Below are 20,968 nucleotides of genomic sequence, written 5' to 3'. Positions count from 1 at the left end.
TAGGATTTATTCACTTAATCTTTTTACCATTTTTCCACTGCTACACTGCCTTTTCACACCTTAGTTGCTACAGCGGTGTAAATGCCCCCCTGGCAAATGAGATTCCCCCGAAGCTTTTCTTCTCTCCCCCTCATACCCACCACAAGTCCAGACAAAAGTAGAACAATCCAGTGGTGATAACGGTTTAGATATCATGGCCAATACCGACCATAACATCTAACTGGTTTTGGACAGAGGGGCTCCCACTATCAGACATCAGCACAATTGAAATGTGCCATTGCCAGAATATAGTAGCTGGGAACTTAATGAAAGACCCCAGGACTACCTTCAGTGTATGACTTTTAGGATGTAGCAGAGGACCAGCCTAATTCTATATTCACACGATAATGACAACTGGCTGTGTGAGGAACATTTTGTTAATGGCTGTCACATAGCTGCATTAAATTCACTAAATTCACATATGAATTCTCTTAAATTTAATTGTAAATAGGAACTATTCACCTGACTGATTTTTTGATAGTCAGGAGCAAAATTTCCATTTTTCATGGCTTTTGTGTATCACAATCATTTGAATATAGGTTAATAGAATGTCAGGTTTACACTGATAGTGTAAAATATAGAAAACAAAATTCCCTTATGTCCTACAGCAGCACAATATGGGGTATTTCTGCCCCTATGTGTTGGTAGGACAGGTAGAATTTTTAATTAGCATAATTTATTGCAGGACAACACCCCTATAAGGGTCCATGCACACGGAGCAAAATGGCGCTGTTTATGGTGCCAAATTTTCCGTGTGTAAACAAAGTGTACCATTGATTTCAATGGGCGCCGCTCGCTTTTTGCTACACGTGGAATTTACCACACGTAGAAAAAAGCTAGCGGCAACCACTGAAATCAATGGGATGCTTTTTTACATGCGGAAATTTTGGCTCCATAAACAGCGCCACTTTACTCCATGTGCATGGACCCTAAGAGGGCAAAAGAGACCCCCTTGTGTTTTTTTTCTGTCCTGTGTGGTGGGAAAATTGGAGGGAGGCTCTTTTATCCACTCATTTTTTCATAAAAGGATTTTGAGAATTAACTACTTTTTAGTAGGTGTCTCCTCTTCATCTGTTCATCTCTTTTCCTTGGGAGCTTTTTACTCCTGAGGCTTTCTTGTGCTCTGTGTCAGTCCCGTTCTGGTCAGGGTGTGCCTGCCCTTGTTGGATCACAGCCGCTGTACAGCTTTTGGCTTTGCTGAGAATTTCAGCAGAGCTTTTACTTCGGAGTCAATGGAAGTGATGTGGTCACTTCAGGCTCTGGAACCTTTTTACAGGTCCTGTTTCCACAGAGACCCATTTTTCCGCTCACTTTGGCGGCCATGTTACGCTTAGTTTTAAGGCCATTCTCTTTAGTGCTGTAGCGGTATTAAAAACTCCATTATTAAGGGTCTCTAAAAGAGTTTGTGTATATATGGTAGAGACAAAGGTCTCAAGGCTTCCACGTTCTCTTTATCAAGATGGATAAAGAAAGCAATTAAAACTTTTTTTGCTCAGGTTAACACCACCGAGTTCATCAGAGCCCAATCAACCAGGGCTGTTCATCTGGCTTTTGAGCAAATTTGTGCAGCTGCTTTTTGGTCATCCCAACTAATCTTATACTATCGGTTAGGTGTCCGTAGTTCAGAAGCTACTGCCTATGGACATTCATACTCTCTTAAGCACTGTAGTGCGAGAGAACCCTCTCTAGTGGATCTACTTGCTACTTCTCTATATTGTGCTGCTGTAGGACGTAAGGGAATCGTTGATTACGCTGTTAATCTGTTTTCCCTTAGTCCTAACAGTAGCACAAACTTCTCTCCTCAGGTAATATTGCTTTCTTTATAATTTACACAAGGGGTGGAGGTCTCTTTTGCCCTCTTATACGGGTGTTGTCCTGCAATTAATTATACTAATTAAAAATTCTGCCTGTCCTACTAGCACACAGGGGCAGAAATACCCCATAATGTGCTAATGTTAGGACTAAGGGAAAACAAATTAACATCATAATCAACAATTATTTATTTGGTCTGGTAAATAATGGCAGAATTGCTGGTTTATAAAAAGTGACAAAAAAGTCTTATGCTCTCTGAAATGGCACTAATAAAAAAAGCCAGGTCTTCCAAGAAAAAAATCCTCACACAAGGAAAGAAAGAAACACAAATATATAGGTTTGTATAAAATTATAGGTATATATAAAATTATAAAAATTGTATAAGAAAATTTTTTATTGCTCAAAAGTAATAAAACTTAAAGCTATATGAATTTAGTATTGCTGTAATGTTATCTACACAAAAAATAAATCTATCATGTTAAGTTGCTCGGTGAGCGGCACAAAAGTTATAGTGTTATGCAATGATGGAGGAATTGCTGGTGTTCGATATACAATATACAATAATATAGTAGCTAAATAGAAAAAATTTACCCTTCTTTATGACTCAAGGACTATGAGTGAGGAAAAATATAGTAAGGTACCGTATATACTAGAGCATAAGCTGACCCAAATATAAGTCGAGACCCCTAATTTTACCACGAAAAACTGGGAAAACTTATTGACTCGAGTATAAGCCGGAGAAGGGGGGGGGGGTGGATCCACCAATGCAGATAAAAAGTCTGGTCATGTGCATTACAGCTTAGTAACTCCATGGGGGATCATAGTAATAGCAGTTAACCCCATCATGTCCCTCACATTAACCCCCTGTTTGCCTCACATAAGAGTTACTGATATGTGGGACATATGGAGGTAATAATTAGGTATCTTCATAAATAATGAAGGTCCTTCATTAGTACCCTCATGTGTCTCACATATTAGTAACCCTTATATGGGGCACACAGGGGTTAATAGGAGGGACATGATGGGGTTAACTGTTATTAATGTGAGGCACATGGAGTTACTGAAACTAAATTAATAACCCCAAATGCCTGACATTAATAGGCAGAGTAACTAAAGGAAGGTCCCTGTGTGTGTCACTTTACTGTAGCTTCCTCTCCTCCATATAACAGACATCTTCCATAAGACACAATGAATCCTGGCCACTCATCTGCAGGGGAGATGCTAAATCCTAGTGTGCTAAAGGACCTCTGATGACGTCATGACCATGTGATCGGACTCTGGTGTGGGCGGAGCTACTAGGATTTAGACTCAACCTTATCTGCAGATGTTACCTACCAGTGGCTACAGGACCTTTGATGACATCACAGTCACGTGACCTCATGACAAGCCAATCACAGAGCAGTAGCACTAAAGGACCTCCCCCTTCCAGGTCCTTTCAGTTTTCTGTGCTCTGTGGACCCTGACTCGTGTATAAGCCAAGGAAAGCTTTTTCAGCATGAAAAATGTGCTGAAAAAGTCGGCTTATACTCGAGTATATACAGTATATTTTTCTACAACAAATAGTCAGAATTACAAGGACATCAAAAGAATTGTACAGAAAAAATCTCCCTACTCTATAACAGGATTATACTCACCATCAGTCCTAGAGAGGGACTGCCAGTTTGTGGCCAGATGGGTAAAACATTGGGTTCCTACTTGACTCCTAGACTTTATTCTGACTATTTTAATATCAAACATTGTACATGGTTTGACATCTAGTGCTTCTTTAAATGTGGAGCACCTAGATGTGAAGTTTGTAGATATGCTCAGAAAATCACAGAATTTGCTAATACTGAGGGCACAAAAACCTACAGGATAAAAAACCTCATGAACGGCAGATCCAAATTTGTGGTTTCTAGGATTTCGTGCAGTTCATGTAACTTTCATTATGTGGGTTGCACTATTCGCCCTCTGAAGATACAAATTTCAGTGTATATTTCTAATTCAGACAGTGAGAAGCCATCCAAATCTTTGGGGGCTTCAAAACATGGTTTCACATGCCATGTAGGCAATTTGGCGACTTTTTAGTTTAGTGCGATAGAACCATTGCAAGGAGGTAACTGGAGACACAAATTGCTTAAGAGAGCAGCATACTGGATTTTTGAGTTAGCTACATGATATCCTATGGGTTTAAACCAGAGATCGGATTTATCATATTTTTATTGAATTAATTATTTTATTTATCTTAGAGTTGCTTGGAGTTATAAGGTACATAGGTACAGTGAGATCATATACGCTTCCTATTGTACGGGAATTGATGTGCAATCTATATTCAATTTATTTATCCTTTGGTACAGTGTATATACATACATGGGCATTGAATTTGTAGTTACGAGATTTTTCTTTTCTTACATTTGGGTCTTGTTAATTTAATTTTTTCTTTTCATTTTTCTTATTTATTTACTGTTTTATGTTAGTGGCTCCATTATTCATATATTAAATGATGAAAGTACATTATTCTTATACAGTAATGCAATTGCCTTTTCTAATTCTTGTTTGGGTTTCCTTCTTTAACTGCTTTTGGTATGTAATTCTACTGCTCACGAGAGTCACATTACTCAGTGATCACGGGACCTTACCGTACAGCACATTACATACAAGGAGAGAAATGTTCATTGGTTCAGTACAGGCACATGACTCCCTTGGAAGTTGATTGGGTTGGTATCATTCTTTTGTGTAGTTTTTTGATCATATCACTAAATGTATTAGTCATATGATCCAACGTTCAGGTGATGATGTATCTGTTCCACATTGCAGCATGCACAATTCTATTGAACGTGGCTTCAATATCTCATGAATTCTTTAGCAGGATTTCTCCATATGTGATCCACAGAAATCCATTTTTTTTGTCCAACGGGTAGAATATTGTTCTATACTGATATCCAGAGATACATTTTTGAGTCCTTTGGGTCAATAATATTATATACAAATATTTATTTTTTAATTAAATATTTTAGGACTATTAAAAGTGATTTTGGGTCGTTTAGAGTTGTATAGGAAGGGGGGCCCAAAAATATCACCTTATATGTATGTCTTTATTATATGGATTTATGGGTATTGTTGATTTTTTTTATCTATCTCTGTCAGAGGCGTAACTAGCAGGGGGGCAGAGGGGGCAGCTGTGGGGCCTACCCCGGGGGTGCCATTAATGCTTTACTTTTAACTAGATCAGTGTCTGCAGACACCAATCTAGTTGAAACACATTCCTGTCTTGTAACCAGCAAGCCACTTGAGGCCTGTGGTTTACAAGAAACTGAGAGCAGACAAAACACTGCTCTCGGGCACAGGCCGGCGCAATGACGTCATCAAGCCTCATGCATCAGGACGCAGGCGTCCTACAGTATGTGTGGACTGCGCATGGAGAGGAGGAGGTGGTTTCCTCTGCAGACTTCCTGCTTCCATTATACCTATAGGGAAACCACTAGCATTTCTGTAGATATAATTGACATGCTGCGATTTTCAAAACTAAAACAGTTTTGGAAATTGCAGCATGTCCACTGCCCGTATTTTTCCGCAAAGTGTGGATAGAATTCGCTAAAATCCCATCCACTTTGTGGGAACTGTAAAACGCTGCATTTTCTCTGCGGCATTTACACTGTGGCCATACCACAACAATTACGCCACATGAGGCCCAGCCTTAGGTAAAGGCTCCACATTGCAGAAACGCAGCTTTTTTTGGTTGCAGATTTTGGTGTGGTTTTTTAAGCCTCAGCCAAGAGTGACTACAAATGGAATCAGAAATTAATAGAAAGCTCTTATAATCCTAACTTCTGTTCAATCCAGTCCTGGCTTTGGCTCAAAAAACCACAACAAAAACTGCAACAAAAAAAGCTGCGTTTCCGCAACATGGGGCCTCAGCCTTAAGGCATTTTCCAGCTAAATCAATTTTATTGATGTTCTATCCTCAGAATAGATCATCAATAAGAGATCAGTGACTTCCCACTGATTAACTGTATGAAGGGGCCATGGCGCCTGTTTATATCACATACTGTTTGTTTATAGTGAGTATGTGATGTAATTCCAGTCTTGTCACAGAGAAGTGTATAGGATGAGGCTGTAGTTACATGACATGGCTGCTATGAGATGTATGATACTACGGTCCATTTGAGCAGCTGATCCTGGAGGTCCCGGGTATTGGAACCCCACTAATTTTTTAAAACTTTTTAATTAGGAAAAACCTGTGGCATTATTAGTATGAGGCTCTATTTAAAGGGGGTACACAGGGAAGTTATTAATATAAAGAAGCATTTGGGGGTAATATTCATTATGGGGGGTTATATTATATATTTTATAATTGAGGGTAGCATTAGATTGGGTGTGCAGGTGAGGACAAAGTGGGTCAAGTGCCTAAAAAAGTAAGGAGCAAAATATGTCAGTGTTGAAAACTTTACAGAGATTAAAAGAAGTTGTCATGGATGTCTAGACAGAAGAGAAATGGAATAGACAACAATTAGACGAGCCGTCACCTGTAAGTCACTAAATGTAACGGTACTGTATACACCTAAATGGTCTGCAGAGCCCTGTGCAGAGCTCATATATACTTCTTTACGGTCACCGTATAGAAGCGGTCACCGTGATAATATTGGTATACCTAAGTTGGGGGCCTACTTGGACATGTTCGCCTTCCCCTGCTCTCAATCCCTAGCTACACCTCTGATCTCTGTCTATTTAGATGTATGCTTATTTATTTATTATTTACCATTGTGATATATGTACTTTTTAATGTTATGTACATACTATTTATATTCTCTAGAGATCAGAGATGAAATATATAAACCAAAGTTAAACAATAAGTTATATGTACCCTAAAATGGTTCCATTAGTCACTTCAGCTCGTCTTCAAGCCCTTATACTGTTGCAATGACTTAAAAAAGGTATATTTCTTGGTATACAATGACTGAAAAACTAAGAAAAAGTGCTTGGTGACTAAGGGGTTAAAATATAGTGATGCTATGGCCAGACAGAGCCTTTTTCAAGCAGACAAAAACAGCATGTGAAAATATATTAACAATCTGCACAGTACAGCTACTTAAACCCCTGCCGGATTAGCGCTTATTCACAGGTCTGTTTTTTATGAATATGTACTGTTCAATTTCAATACATGCAGCAAATGGATACATTTAGTCTCCATTCAGACATTCATTGTTTCCACATGCTGTGGGTTCGTTGAAAAGAAATGAAGACATGCTCTAATTTGGTCAATTTGTAAGACAGTTATCCCCACTGTACTCTATGGGTTAATGCAAATCAGAAACAGCACATGGATGGTATATGTGTGTAGTTTTTATAGATGCAAAGCATTGAAAAACAAAAAAATATGATTTACATTTCACTGACATGATAAACGGATTAGCCGTGAAGAAAGGACATCCATAAAACAATATGTCAATGTGCTGTCAGTGCATTAGACCCATGCTGATCATCCTATGGGTGATTTGTGATCCTTGGCAAATGGTGGCACCCAGACACCACTGACAAAATGGTCCCTAGGTCAGCTTTGACTGGGACGCCAGGGGCCTTAATGCCTGTGATCAGTGTAGGTACTGATCACTGACATTAGCACCGGGTCTCTGTTGTATAATACAGCAGAGATCCAGCGGCTATGGTGGCTGCTCGGCTCCTGAGCGAGCACCATATTTATATGCCCGACTTCCACCATACTATTATGGTGGATATCAGGAAGGGGTTAACATTACATTTGCACAGTATTAAAAGGATTTTCCCATAAAAGAAAGTTATCCTTAGTATAGGGGATAACTTGCAGAACAGTGGGGTTCCAACTGTTTAGACCTTCACTGACCAGGAGAACAGGGGACTCTGGAGCAGTGATTGGCCCGCACAAGCACTGATACGTACAATGGAGTGCCAAAGTACAGTGCTTGGTTAAGACCGTTGACCTACTGATCCACAAAATATCCTCAATTCTGGTGATGGGTGGTAGCCAGTAAAGGGATTGGCAGAGGGGGGATGCACAGTTATGTTTTTGGTGTTAAAATCAGAGCCCATTTGCAGAAGCAAAGAGAAGTAACCTCCTGTTCTAGTTCTGCATGCAGAATGTATTGGCATTGTTACTTGTATGAGGCACATTGTGGAACACTATCATATTCAGAGTTGTCGCATGTGATATTTCTATATTTAGGGGGCACCGTGTGTGATACAATAAGGAGCTTTTGTTAGTTTTGGAAAAATGAGATTTTCTGGTTGAGAGAAAGAGTTATGATGGTCTAGGTCGGTCTGAATAAAGAGAAGAAAACAGACAACTACAATGCATCACCTGTCAGTCATTGGATTTAATTGTTATGTATTCTGCCTATGACTGTATCAGATCAGTATGGTATTCACAGGAACCTACTGCTGAAATATGTAGAAAAATTCTTATTTAAAATCCTCACATAACATGTGTATGGAATATTGTAATATATGTACCTATTACAGAAGGAATAATTTAACCCCTTCCCGACATGCGCTGTAATAATATGGCGCATGTCGGGTCTGTAACTATGGCAACCGCCCTGGAGCCGGGCAGCTGCCATAGCCGCCGGGTGTCTACTGCTTTAAGCAGTAGACAACCGGCTCTCATGCCTCCGATCGGTCCCCGGACCGATCGGAGGCATTAACCCCTCCGGCGCCGGAGGAGCCATTTTCCCAGCGGCGCATGGGCGCCGCCATTTTGCCCGGGATCGCCGGCTCCTGGAGCATGCTCCAGGGCTGACGTCCCGTTGCCATGACAGCCGGGAGCCTGTTAAAGGCTCCCAGGCTTGTCTGCAAATCCTCTCTTTTGCAGGCTGGTCTATGCAGCCTGCAAAAGAAAGGATGATTTTTTGCAATGCATTGCAATGCATTAGCATTGTAATGCATTGCATTAGTGATCAGACCCCCTGGGGTTCAACACCCCTAGGGGGTCCAATAAATGCAAAAAAATAAATAAAAAAAAAGTAAAAAAAAATATAAAAAAAATGAAACATATACATGTTAGCTATCCCCGCGTCCGAAATCGCCCGCTCTACAAATCTATAAAAATATTTTTCCTGTTCGGTAAACGCCGTAGCAGGAAAAATAGTCGAAAGTGCCAATCCGCCGTTTTTTCACTGTTTTGATTCTGATAAAAATTTGAATAAAAAGTGATCAAAGCAATAAAATTTCCCGAAAATGGTAGAACTAAAAAGTACACCGGGCCCGCAAAAAAAGACGCCCTATGCATCCCCGTACACTGACGTATAAAAAAGTTACGGCCGTCGGAATATGGCAACTTTTAGAAAAAAATTTTTTAACACAGTTTTGGAATTTTTTTTAGGGGTCAAAATGTAAATAAAACCATATAAATTTGGTATCCCTGGAATCGTACCGAAACACAGAATATAGGGGACATGTAATTTTGGCTGCACAGTGAACGTCGTAAAACCAAAGCCCGTAAGAAAGTCGCAGAAATGCATTTTTTCTTCAAATCCACCCCATTCTGAATTTTTTTCCTGCTTCCCAGTACATTATATAGAATAATTAATGATGGCATCATGAAGAAAAATTTGTCCTGCAAAAATTAAGACCTCATATGGCTCTGGGAGCAGAGAAATAAAAAAGTTATGGGGTTTAGAAGGAGGGGAGTCAAAAACGAAAAACAAAAATCAAAAAATGCCATCAGCGGGAAGGGGTTAACATTTTGCTGTACACCACAGTCCCCCCACCGCCACCACCACCTTTACATTTTTGACATTTAAGTATGGAATCTTGTGGGACCTTGGTCTCTTAACTGCATGGGAGCTTACTTGAGCTCTTCGTCTTGAAAAATCTGGGTAAAATATCAATAAATTATGTTATCAGGTATAGTGCCTTGCAAAAGTAGTCATACTTCATACTTGAACTTATTCACATTTTGTCACCTTACAAACACAAACTTAAACGTATTTTATTGATATTGTAAGTAGAGATGAGCGAACAGTGTTCTATCGAACACATGTTCGATCGGATATCAGGGTGTTCGCCATGTTCGAATCGAATCGAACACCGCGTGGTAAAGTGCGCCAAAATTCGATTCCCCTCCCACCTTCCCTGGCGCCTTTTTTGCACCAATAACAGCGCAGGGTAGGTGGGACAGGAACTACGACACTGGGGGCATTGAAAAAAATTGGAAAAAGTCATTGGCTGCCGAAATCAGGTGACCTCCATTTTAGACGAATAGTGGATTTCAAATCCGGGTCATATGAGAATGTGAACTTTGTGACTATGAGACAGGGATAGCTGTACAGGCAGGGATAGCTAGGGATAACCTTTATTTAGGGGGGAATGTTATTAAAAATAACTGTTTGGGGCTCTATCGGGTGTGTAATTGTGATTTTTGTGAGATAAACTTTTTCCCATAGGGATGCATTGGCCAGCGCTGATTGGCCGAATTCCGTACTCTGGCCAATCAGTGCTGGCCAATGCATTCTATTAGCTTGATGAAGCAGAGTGTGCACAAGGGTTCAAGCGCACCCTCGGCTCTGATGTAGCAGAGCTGAGGCTGCACAAGGGTTCAAGCGCACCCTCGGCTCTGATGTAGGAGAGCCGAGGGTGCACTTGAACCCTTGTGCACCCTCGGCTCTGCTACATCAGAGCCGAGGGTGCGCTTGAACCCTTGTGCACACTCTGCTTCATCAAGCTAATAGAATGCATTGGCCAGCGCTGATTGGCCAATGCATTCTATTAGCCCGATGAAGTAGAGCTGAATGTGTGTGCTAAGCACACACATTCAGCTCTACTTCATCGGGCTAATAGAATGCATTGGCCAGCACTGATTGGCCAGAGTACGGAATTCGGCCAATCAGCGCTGGCTCTGCTGGAGGAGGCGGAGTCTAAGATCGCTCCACACCAGTCTCCATTCAGGTCCGACCTTAGACTCCGCCTCCTCCAGCAGAGCCAGCGCTGATTGGCCGAATTCCGTACTCTGGCCAATCAGCACTGGCTAATGCATTGTATTGGCGTGATGAAGCAGTGCTGAATGTGTGTGCTTAACACACACATTCAGCTCTACTTCATCGGGCTAATAGAATGCATTGGCCAATCAGCGCTGGCCAATGCATTCTATTAGCGTGAACTGAGTTTGCACAGGGGTTCTAGTGCACCCTCGGCTCTGCTACATCAGATTGCTACATCTGATGTAGCAGTGCCGAGTGTGCATCAGATGTGTAGTTGAGCAAAACTGACTCAGCACTGCTAAGTCTCTGCATTCGCATAGGAATGCATTGGCCAGCCTTCGGCCAATCAGCGCTGGCTCTGCCGGAGGAGGCGGAGTCTAAGGTCGGACCTGAATGGAGACTGGTGTGGAGCGATCTTAGACTCCGCCTCCTCCAGCAGAGCCAGCGCTGATTGGTCGAGTTCCGTACTCTGGCCAATCAGCACTGGCCAATGCATTTCTATGGGGAAAAGTTAGCTTGCGAAAATCGCAAACTGACAGGGATTTCCATGAAATAAAGTGACTTTTATGCCCCCAGACATGCTTCCCCTGCTGTCCCAGTGTCATTCCAGGGTGTTGGTATCATTTCCTGGGGTGTCATAGTGGACTTGGTGACCCTCCAGACACGAATTTGGGTTTCCCCCTTAACGAGTTTATGTTCCCCATAGACTATAATGGGGTTCGAAACCCATTCGAACACTAGAACAGTGAGCGGCTGTTCGAATCGAATTTCGAACCTCAAACATTTTAGTGTTCGCTCATCTCTAATTGTAAGTGATAGACCAACACAAAGTAGCAGATACTTGTGATGTGGATCGATAATGATTCATGATTTTCAAAATTTTAATCAAATAAAAATCTGGAAAGTATGACGTGCAAAAGTATTACACGTGTTACGTGCAGAGTACAGGAAGCAGTCATCCTGTGCAGACGCACGGGATGACTGCTTCCATTCCTGGCAGGATCAACCAGGTAAGTGGAGGGGACGGCATGGGGCAGACCTGGGGTCACTGATCAGACCCCGGGCTGCCCACTACCAACACCGGCACCCCCCGAAACCGGCGCGGGGGGTGCCAATCGGCACCATAATGACCCAATCCCCGGAGATGCCGGCGGTCATGTTTAACCACTGGCATCTCAGGGGTTAACACTCGCGATCAGACTCGGTTCCGACCACGGGTGTTACAAGGCATTTTCAGCCGTATGTTACGGCTGACACCCGCAGGGCATGGTGCGCACACAGGTTCTGTGTGCGCACCATGCAGCCGCCATAGTAGTACGGCGGTTTGCGGGAAGTCCTTCCCGGCAACACCGTACTATTACGGCGGATGTCGGGAAGGGGTTAAGGTCACTGTCTTGTTGGAAGCTGAATCTCCTTCCCAGTCTCAAGTGTTTTGCAGTCTCCAATAGGTTTATTTTCCAGTATTGTCCTGTATTTAGCTCCATCCTTCTTCCCATCAAGTGTAACCAGCTTCCCTGTCCTTGCTGAAGAAAAGTATCCCCACAGCATAATGCTGCCATAATGCTACTGATGAGCAGTATTATTTTTCCTCCACACATAGCGCTATTTAGGCCAAAATGTTCAACTTTGGTCTCATCTGACCAGAGCACCTTCTTCCATATGATTGCTGGGTACCCTTCATGGCTTATGTTAAACAACATTTCTTATGACTTTTTTTTCAACAATGGTTTTCTTCTTGCCTCTCTTCCATAAAGGCCAGATTTGTGGAATGCATGACTTATAGTTCTCCTGTGGACAAATTCTCCCACCTGAGCTGTGGATTTCTGCAGCTCCTTCAGAGTGACCATGGGCCTCTTTGCTGCTTCTCTGACAAGTTCATTCCTTTCTCGACCTGTTAGCTGTACGGCCATGTCTTGGTAGGTTTTCATCTGTACAATAGTTTTTCCTTTCTTGAATGATGGGTTGAGCAGTGCTCCTTGGGATGCTTAAATCTTGGGATGTGTTTTTATAATCTAACCCTGCTTTAAGCTTCTCCACAACTTTATCTCTGACCTGTCTGGTGAGTTCCTTGGTCTTCATGATTCTGTTTGTTCACTAGTGTTTACTAACAAACCACTGAGGCCTTCACAGAACAGTTGTATTTATACTGAGACTAAATTACAGACAGTTGGACGCATATTAACTTATTAAATGACTTCTGAAGACAATTGATTGCACTGGATTTTATTTAGGGGTATCAAAGTACAGGGGGCTGAATACTTTTTCACATCACACTTTTCAGATTTTTATTTGATTATAATTTTGAAAACTATGTATCATTTTGTTCCACATCACAATTATCTTCCATAATTGCTACTTTGTGTTGGTCTATCAATTAAAATCTCAATAAAATACATTTAAGTTTTTGGTTGTAAGGTGACAAAATGTGAAAAAAGTATAAATACTTTTGCAAGCCACTGTATGTAGACTGGGTTCATCCTCCCTCCTTACTATTAATTATTAATTGAAGAGGACACCTAGAAATTATAGCCAATCTGAATAGACCTATGAGGGTGTTATTACACATCAGCATAGTAACTCACAATAACCCATATTTTTTAAAAATCACATGTATTTTTCATCTTTGATCAGTCCTAGTCATTTTCTAGGGCTTTCAAGCCGGACATTTTTCATGCCCAGTTCAGAGCACCAAAAAAGTTGTACCAAAAGCAACACATACACAAAATCATTAAAAAGTTTTGATTTGCCGTTGTCCCTATCCTGTCAATACCTGATCTTTATGGAGTAAAATACGCTGATCACCTATCAATGCTACAAGTTACAATAATAGTGATAATGGTTATCATTAGGGATGAGTGTATATAATAGTTATGACAGGCAGAGAACTTACCATTACTTCATTAGCTTCATCCATTGACTGCCACTATAAAAAAAACAACTCAGTATTTGTCAGTTTTCAGATAGACGTAATAGTGGGTGTTTTTTTGCACCCATACTACGGACGAAAAAAACAGACTTCCAGTAGGTCATCAAATCTATAACTTTGGCTCTCTAACTGCAGTAATGAGGAATCGCAGGAATTTTAGAGGTGCGTCTGTAATATGTGAGCACTAAAGCACCCATATTATGTCAATCTGAGACCCGTTATAGTTATTACATTAGTGTAGTGACATAATTTTAATGTATTTGCTTTTTTTTAATAAAAAATAATGCATTTTAAATCAAGGTGCATGATGGTGCCTGTTTGTATACAGTGCCAGGTGGCATTTTGACAATGTAACAAATGTCAGCTTCTCGAAAATATTTATCGTGTTTCTTCGAAAATAAGACAGAATCTCATATTGTTTTTTGCTCTGAAAGATGGGTTAGGGCTTAGTTTCAAGGTTTTTACATGAACAACAATCTGCTCACCACGCCCCCTACAGGGGTGAACCTGCCCCTTTCGCCGCCCGAGGCGAACGACAGAAAGCCGCCCCCCCCCCCCCGGAGGAGGGGGCGGAGTGGAGGGGGTGTAGCGGCGTGAAGGGGGCGGGGAAAAGTGAAGGGGGCGGGGCAAAGCGGCGTTCGCAGGCACGGAGAGGACCTGCTCTCTGCCTGAGCTTCAGGGGAGGCTGCTGGAGCAGCGCTCCAGGGGCCTCCCCAATCCACCGCTCGGAGCTAAGCCAGTCCAGGACAGCTTGTCCTGGACTGGCTTAGGTAAGCAAAAATGCCGCCCTCCCTGGGGCCCTGGCATAGCGCCGCCTGAAGCGGTCGCTTCAGGTCGCCTCATGGGAGGTGCGGCGCTGGCCCCCTAAGGTCCAAAACAATTAGAATCTGCAAGTGCCAATGGTCCATGAGCTCTCAGACAAACAGACCCCACACTGTGTCAAATTTCTGAAGACATTATCTAATTTTAGACACTATTTTGTCATAGAGAATAGCATTTTATTGGCTATTGATCACCATTGTAACAGCAAGGGAGGTCTATCTGCCATCCATTGCATCTCAAGTGCCTTTCTGACCAGAAAGAGTGTTTCCTGAAGGAAGATTCTGGTGTGGTGATGCCATATTTCTTCCTCCAACAAGCCTGATAGACACACCTCTGGAGTGTCAGAGACCAGTACCTCTAATAGATCTATCAAAAAAGAGACCATCTTGCTCCAAAAGGATCTCACTACGGTACATCACTACAATAAATGGATAAAGTTTGCTCCCTTTGTCCTACATCTATGGCACTCAGTACAAGACATCCAGCGCATATTAAACAGATGAGAGGGCTTTAGGTAGCTGTGGTGAATAATATACAGCTGAACAAACATTATGTTTACCGAAGGAGAACTCTGCAAATGAGATTCTAAGGCTTCAGACCAATCCTCTACCATAAAATAGGGATATACGTTCTCTCCATCGGTCTTCTACTGTCGGCTCCTGAGTGTCCACTGTGTTGCATAACAGATTTGTATAGAGAGCAGAGATCATGCCCTGGGGGCCTGTGTCTTAAGGACCCCAGTTAAAAGAAACCTAGCTATGGGTGAATCACTTACAGGAAATTGTGCATTTACTGCATACCGCAGCTGCAGGTACCTATAGAAGCTGGATTGAAGAAGCTCTTATGTAATGTCCCGGTACTGCTAGTCCAATTCCCTTTAATAGTCCTTGCAGACCGAGATAGTATGGACATTTGCATATAACGTAAAGATTTACTTCCCCTTCATTCCTTCATTTCTATTTTTCCAGAACCTGCGCCATCTTGTGGATGTTTTTGTGAACTACACCTGCCTATACTTGCCATTGTAATTTGAGTTGTCAGTGTGAGGGTGTGTCCATTATAATCAGGTGGCCTCCAGGATCAATCAAGCTCCCTTGATTTGGCCTGGAGGAGGGGTCAAGTTACAGCCCCCTCGAGGGGGGGTTGGGAGCTTTACTTTGGGGTCTTTTGGGTAGAAACAGCTAGCAGAGGGAGCACATGGAGAACTGATAATGGCTGCCAACCATCAGGGTACAGCAAGCAGAGATGTCTTTTCCTCTGTTCTCAAGATCCTTCTCAGAGAGTGTTTTCCTCTGGAGCTCCAAGCCTACAAGCACTAAAAGTCGATGGACTTGTTTTATCCATACATCTGGGAAGTCTACACATATCTCTATATTAAAGTAAGTCTTTGGGACAAATCTATATTTAAGAAGCCCATAGCTAGTCTGGCAGAAATCGAGAACCTCCCGCTGCTAAGAAAAATTGTATTTGCTATTCTACATACGTGTACCCAGTTGTTGAGGATTAACCCCCTGTATACAGGCCATCTTTACAAGTATATACAAGTTTACTACCCAAGTAACTATTAATTAAACTATCCAAAGCATTCCTGCTCCAAGCTCCATCACCTGCTAACTGGACACTGCCTACAAAGATTGCTGTATAGTATGTGAAGAATTCCTCCATATGTACATTTGTATTACTTTGTCCTGCTAGTAAAAAGAGCAACGATTACCCCTGAAGCCTGGTTGTCTGTTGTCACTGTCAGATATCAGAGTGGGGGTGGGTAGTCGGGGACATCAAAAAGGAGATTTTGTGCACATTTGGGACCCAGGGACCCCCTGAAATATATTACCCGTGATACCAGCCCTGGCCTTCCTCAGTGTTGCACTAACTTATTAATTTGCAGGAAGGAGAGGAAGACATTATTCTCAAAAATATCCCATAGGGTAATTACTAGAGATGAGCGAACAGTGTTCTATCGAACTCATGTTCGATCGGATATTAGGCTGTTCGGCATGTTCGAATCGAATCGAACACCGCGTGGTAAAGTGCGCCATTACTCGATTCCCCTGGGACAGGAACTACGACACCGGTGACGTTGAGAAAAGTAGGCAAAACCCATTGGCTGCCGAAAACATGTGACCTCTAATTTAAAAGAACAGCGCCGCCCAGGTTCGCGTCATTCTGAGCTTGCAATTCACCGGGGACGGAGGTTTCCAGTTAGCTAGGGCTTAGATTCTGGGTAGGCAGGGACAGTCTAGGATAGGAAGGAGAAGACAACCACAACAGCTGTTGTAAGAGCTAAATTCCAGGGAGAAGCTTGTCAGTGTAACGTGGCACTGACGGGCTCAATCGCCGCAACCCAGCTTTCCCAGGATCCTGAATGGAATACACTGACAGTGTATTCCCGTATACCCCATATATACACCCCAAATCCCCGTTCCAACGGTGTGCCCCCCCCCACCTTCACCTCAGAAATACCCTGCAAGTCCCCTAGCAATAAGATTGGGGACATATACACCCACTATTTTTGCTACTGCCATATAGTGCCATTGTCTGACTGGGAATTCAAAGAATATATTGGGGTTACAAATACCCTCATTTCTTGCTACTGGTATATAGTGCCATTGTCTGACTGGGAATTCAAAGAATATATTGGGGTTACAAATACCCTCATTTCTTGCTACTGGTATATAGTGCCATTGTCTGACTGGGAATTCAAAGAATATATTGGGGTTACAAATACCCTCATTTCTTGCTACTGCCATATAGTGCCAGTTTCTGACTGGTAATTCAAAGAATATATTGGGGTTACGTGCACCCACAATTTTTGCTACTGGTATATAGTGCCATTGTCTGACTGGGAATTCAAAGAATATATTGGGGTTACAAATACCCTCATTTCTTGCTACTGCCATATAGTGCCAGTTTCTGACTGGGAATTCAAAGAATATATTGGGGTTACGTGCACCCACAATTTTTGCTACTGCTACATAGTGCCATTGTCTGACTGGGAATTCAAAGAATATATTGGGGTTACAAATACCCTCATTTCTTGCTACTGGTATATAGTGCCATTGTCTGACTGGGAATTCAAAGAATATATTGGGGTTACAAATACCCTCATTTCTTGCTACTGCCATATAGTGCCAGTTTCTGACTGGTAATTCAAAGAATATATTGGGGTTACGTGCACCCACAATTTTTGCTACTGGTATATAGTGCCATTGTCTGACTGGGAATTCAAAGAATATATTGGGGTTACAAATACCCTCATTTCTTGCTACTGCCATATAGTGCCAGTTTCTGACTGGGAATTCAAAGAATATATTGGGGTTACGTGCACCCACAATTTTTGCTACTGCTACATAGTGCCATTGTCTGACTGGGAATTCAAAGAATATATTGGGTTTACAAATACCCTCATTTCTTGCTACTGCCATATAGTGCCAGTTTCTGACTGGGAATTCAAAGAATATATTGGGGTTACGTGCACCCACAATTTTTGCTACTGGTATATAGTGCCATTGTCTGACTGGGAATTCAAAGAATATATTGGGGTTACAAATACCCTCATTTCTTGCTACTGCCATATAGTGCCAGTTTCTGACTGGGAATTCAAAGAATATATTGGGGTTACGTGCACCCACAATTTTTGCTACTGCTATATAGTGCCATTGTCTGACTGGGAATTCAAAGAATATATTGGGGTTACGTGCACCCACAATTTTTGCTACTGCTATATAGTGCCATTGTCTGACTGGGAATTCAAAGAATATATTGGGGTTACGTGCACCCACAATTTTTGCTACTGGTATATAGTGCCATTGTCTGACTGGGAATTCAAAGAATATATTGGGGTTACGTGCACCCACAATTTTTGCTACTGCTATATAGTGCCATTGTCTGAATGGGAATTCAAAGAATATAATGGGGTTACGTGCACCCACAATTTTTGCTACTGGTATATAGTGCCATTGTCTGACTGGGAATTCAAAGAATATATTGGGGTTACAAATACCCTCATTTCTTGCTACTGCCATATGGTGCCAGTTTCTGACTGGGAATTCAAAGAATATATTGGGGTTACGTGCACCCACAATTTTTGCTACTGCTATATAGTGCCATTGTCTGACTGGGAATTCAAAGAATATATTGGGGTTACGTGCACCCACAATTTTTGCTACTGCTATATAGTGCCATTGTCTGACTGGGAATTCAAAGAATATATTGGGGTTACGTGCACCCACAATTTTTGCTACTGGTATATAGTGCCATTGTCTGACTGGGAATTCAAAGAATATATTGGGGTTACGTGCACCCACAATTTTTGCTACTGCTATATAGTGCCATTGTCTGACTGGGAATTCAAAGAATATAATGGGGTTACGTGCACCCACAATTTTTGCTACTGGTATATAGTGCCATTGTCTGACTGGGAATTCAAAGAATATATTGGGTTTACAAATACCCTCATTTCTTGCTACTGCCATATAGTGCCAGTTTCTGACTGGGAATTCAAAGAATATATTGGGGTTACGTGCACCCACAATTTTTGCTACTGGTATATAGTGCCATTGTCTGACTGGGAATTCAAAGAATATATTGGGTTTACAAATACCCTCATTTCTTGCTACTGCCATATAGTGCCAGTTTCTGACTGGGAATTCAAAGAATATATTGGGGTTACGTGCACCCACAATTTTTGCTACTGGTATATAGTGCCATTGTCTGACTGGGAATTCAAAGAATATATTGGGGTTACAAATACCCTCATTTCTTGCTACTGCCATATAGTGCCATTGTCTGACTGGGAATTCAAAGAATATATTGGGTTTACAAATACCCTCATTTCTTGCTACTGCTATATAGTGCCAGTTTCTGACTGGAAATTTAAAATGCGCAAGGCTCCCGGAAAGGGACGTGGACGAGGCCATGGGCGAGGTCAGGGGAATGGTTCTGGGGAGCAAGGTAGCAGTGAAGCCACAGGGTATCCCGTGCCTACTCCTGTGGGGCAGCAAGCATTGCGCCACTCCACAGTGCCAGGGTTGCTTGCCACATTAACTAAACTGCAGGGTACAAACCTTAGTAGGCCCGAGAACCAGGAACAGGTCTTGCAATGGCTGTCGGATAACGCTTACAGCACATTGTCCAGCAGCCAGTCAGACTCTGCCTCCTCTCCTCCTATTACCCAACAGTCTTGTCCTCCTTCCTCCCAAAATTCCCAAGCTTCACAGAACAATAACCCCAACTGTCCCTGCTCCCCAGAGCTGTTCTCCGCTCCTTTCATTGTCCCTCAACCTGCCCCTCCACGTCGCGATTCCACGAACCTAACAGAGGAGCATCTGTGTCCAGATGCTCAAACACTAGAGTCTCCTCCATCTCCGTTCGATTTGGTGGTGGATGACCAGCAACCCACCCTCATCGACGATGATGTGACGCAGTTGCCGTCAAGGCATCCAGTTGACCTGCGCATTGTGCGGGAGGAGGAGATGAGACAGGAGTTGGAAGAGGAAGTGGTGGATGATGAGGACACTGACCCGACCTGGACAGGGGGGGTGTCAAGCGGGGAAAGTAGTGTGGATGTTGAGGCAGGTGCAGCACCAAAAAGGGTAGCTAGAGGCAGAGGCAGAGGTTAGCAGCTTAGGCAAAGCCAGGCCACACCCGGAATCTCCCAAGATGTTCCAGTTCGTACCCAGCCCCGAAAAACTCCCACCTCGAGGGCACGTTTCTCGAAGGTGTGGAGTTTTTTCAAGGAATGCGCCGAGGACAGATATAGTGTTGTCTGCACAATTTGCCTCTCGAAATTGATTAGGGGCTCTGAGAAGAGCAACCTGTCCACCACTTCAATGCGCCGTCATTTGAAATCCAAGCACTGGAATCAGTGGCAGGCAGCAACGGCAGGACAAAGGCCGCCTGCCGTTCACGCCACTGCCACTGCCTCTGCCACTGCCACTGCTGACTGTGCTGGCGATGCACTCCAGAGGACGAGCCAGGACACCACTTCATCTTCCTCCGCCACTTTGTTGACTTCTTCCTCATCCTCCCCTGTTCCTGTCTTATCTCCTTCTCCTGCACCATCAAAGGCACCATCAGGCGCTTCTTTACAGCAACCCACCATCTCTCAGACATTGGAGCGGCGGCAGAAATACACTGCTAACCACCCACACGCGCAAGCCTTGAACGCCAACATCGCTAAACTGCTGGCCCAGGAGATGTTGGCGTTCCGGCTTGTTGAAACTCCCGCCTTCCTGGACCTGATGGCAACTGCGGCACCTCGCTATGCCGTCCCTAACCGTCACTACTTCTCCCGGTGTGCCGTCCCCGCCTTGCACCAGCACGTGTCACTCAACATCAGGCGGGCCCTTAGTTCCGCGCTTTGCACAAAGGTCCACTTGACTACCGACGCGTGGACAAGTGCATGCGGACAGGGACGCTACATTTCACTGACGGCACA

This window comes from Leptodactylus fuscus, chromosome 4 (assembly GCF_031893055.1).
Source record: "Leptodactylus fuscus isolate aLepFus1 chromosome 4, aLepFus1.hap2, whole genome shotgun sequence".
Classification (NCBI taxonomy): domain Eukaryota; kingdom Metazoa; phylum Chordata; class Amphibia; order Anura; family Leptodactylidae; genus Leptodactylus; species Leptodactylus fuscus.
Note: the sequence above shows the minus strand (reverse complement) of the source record.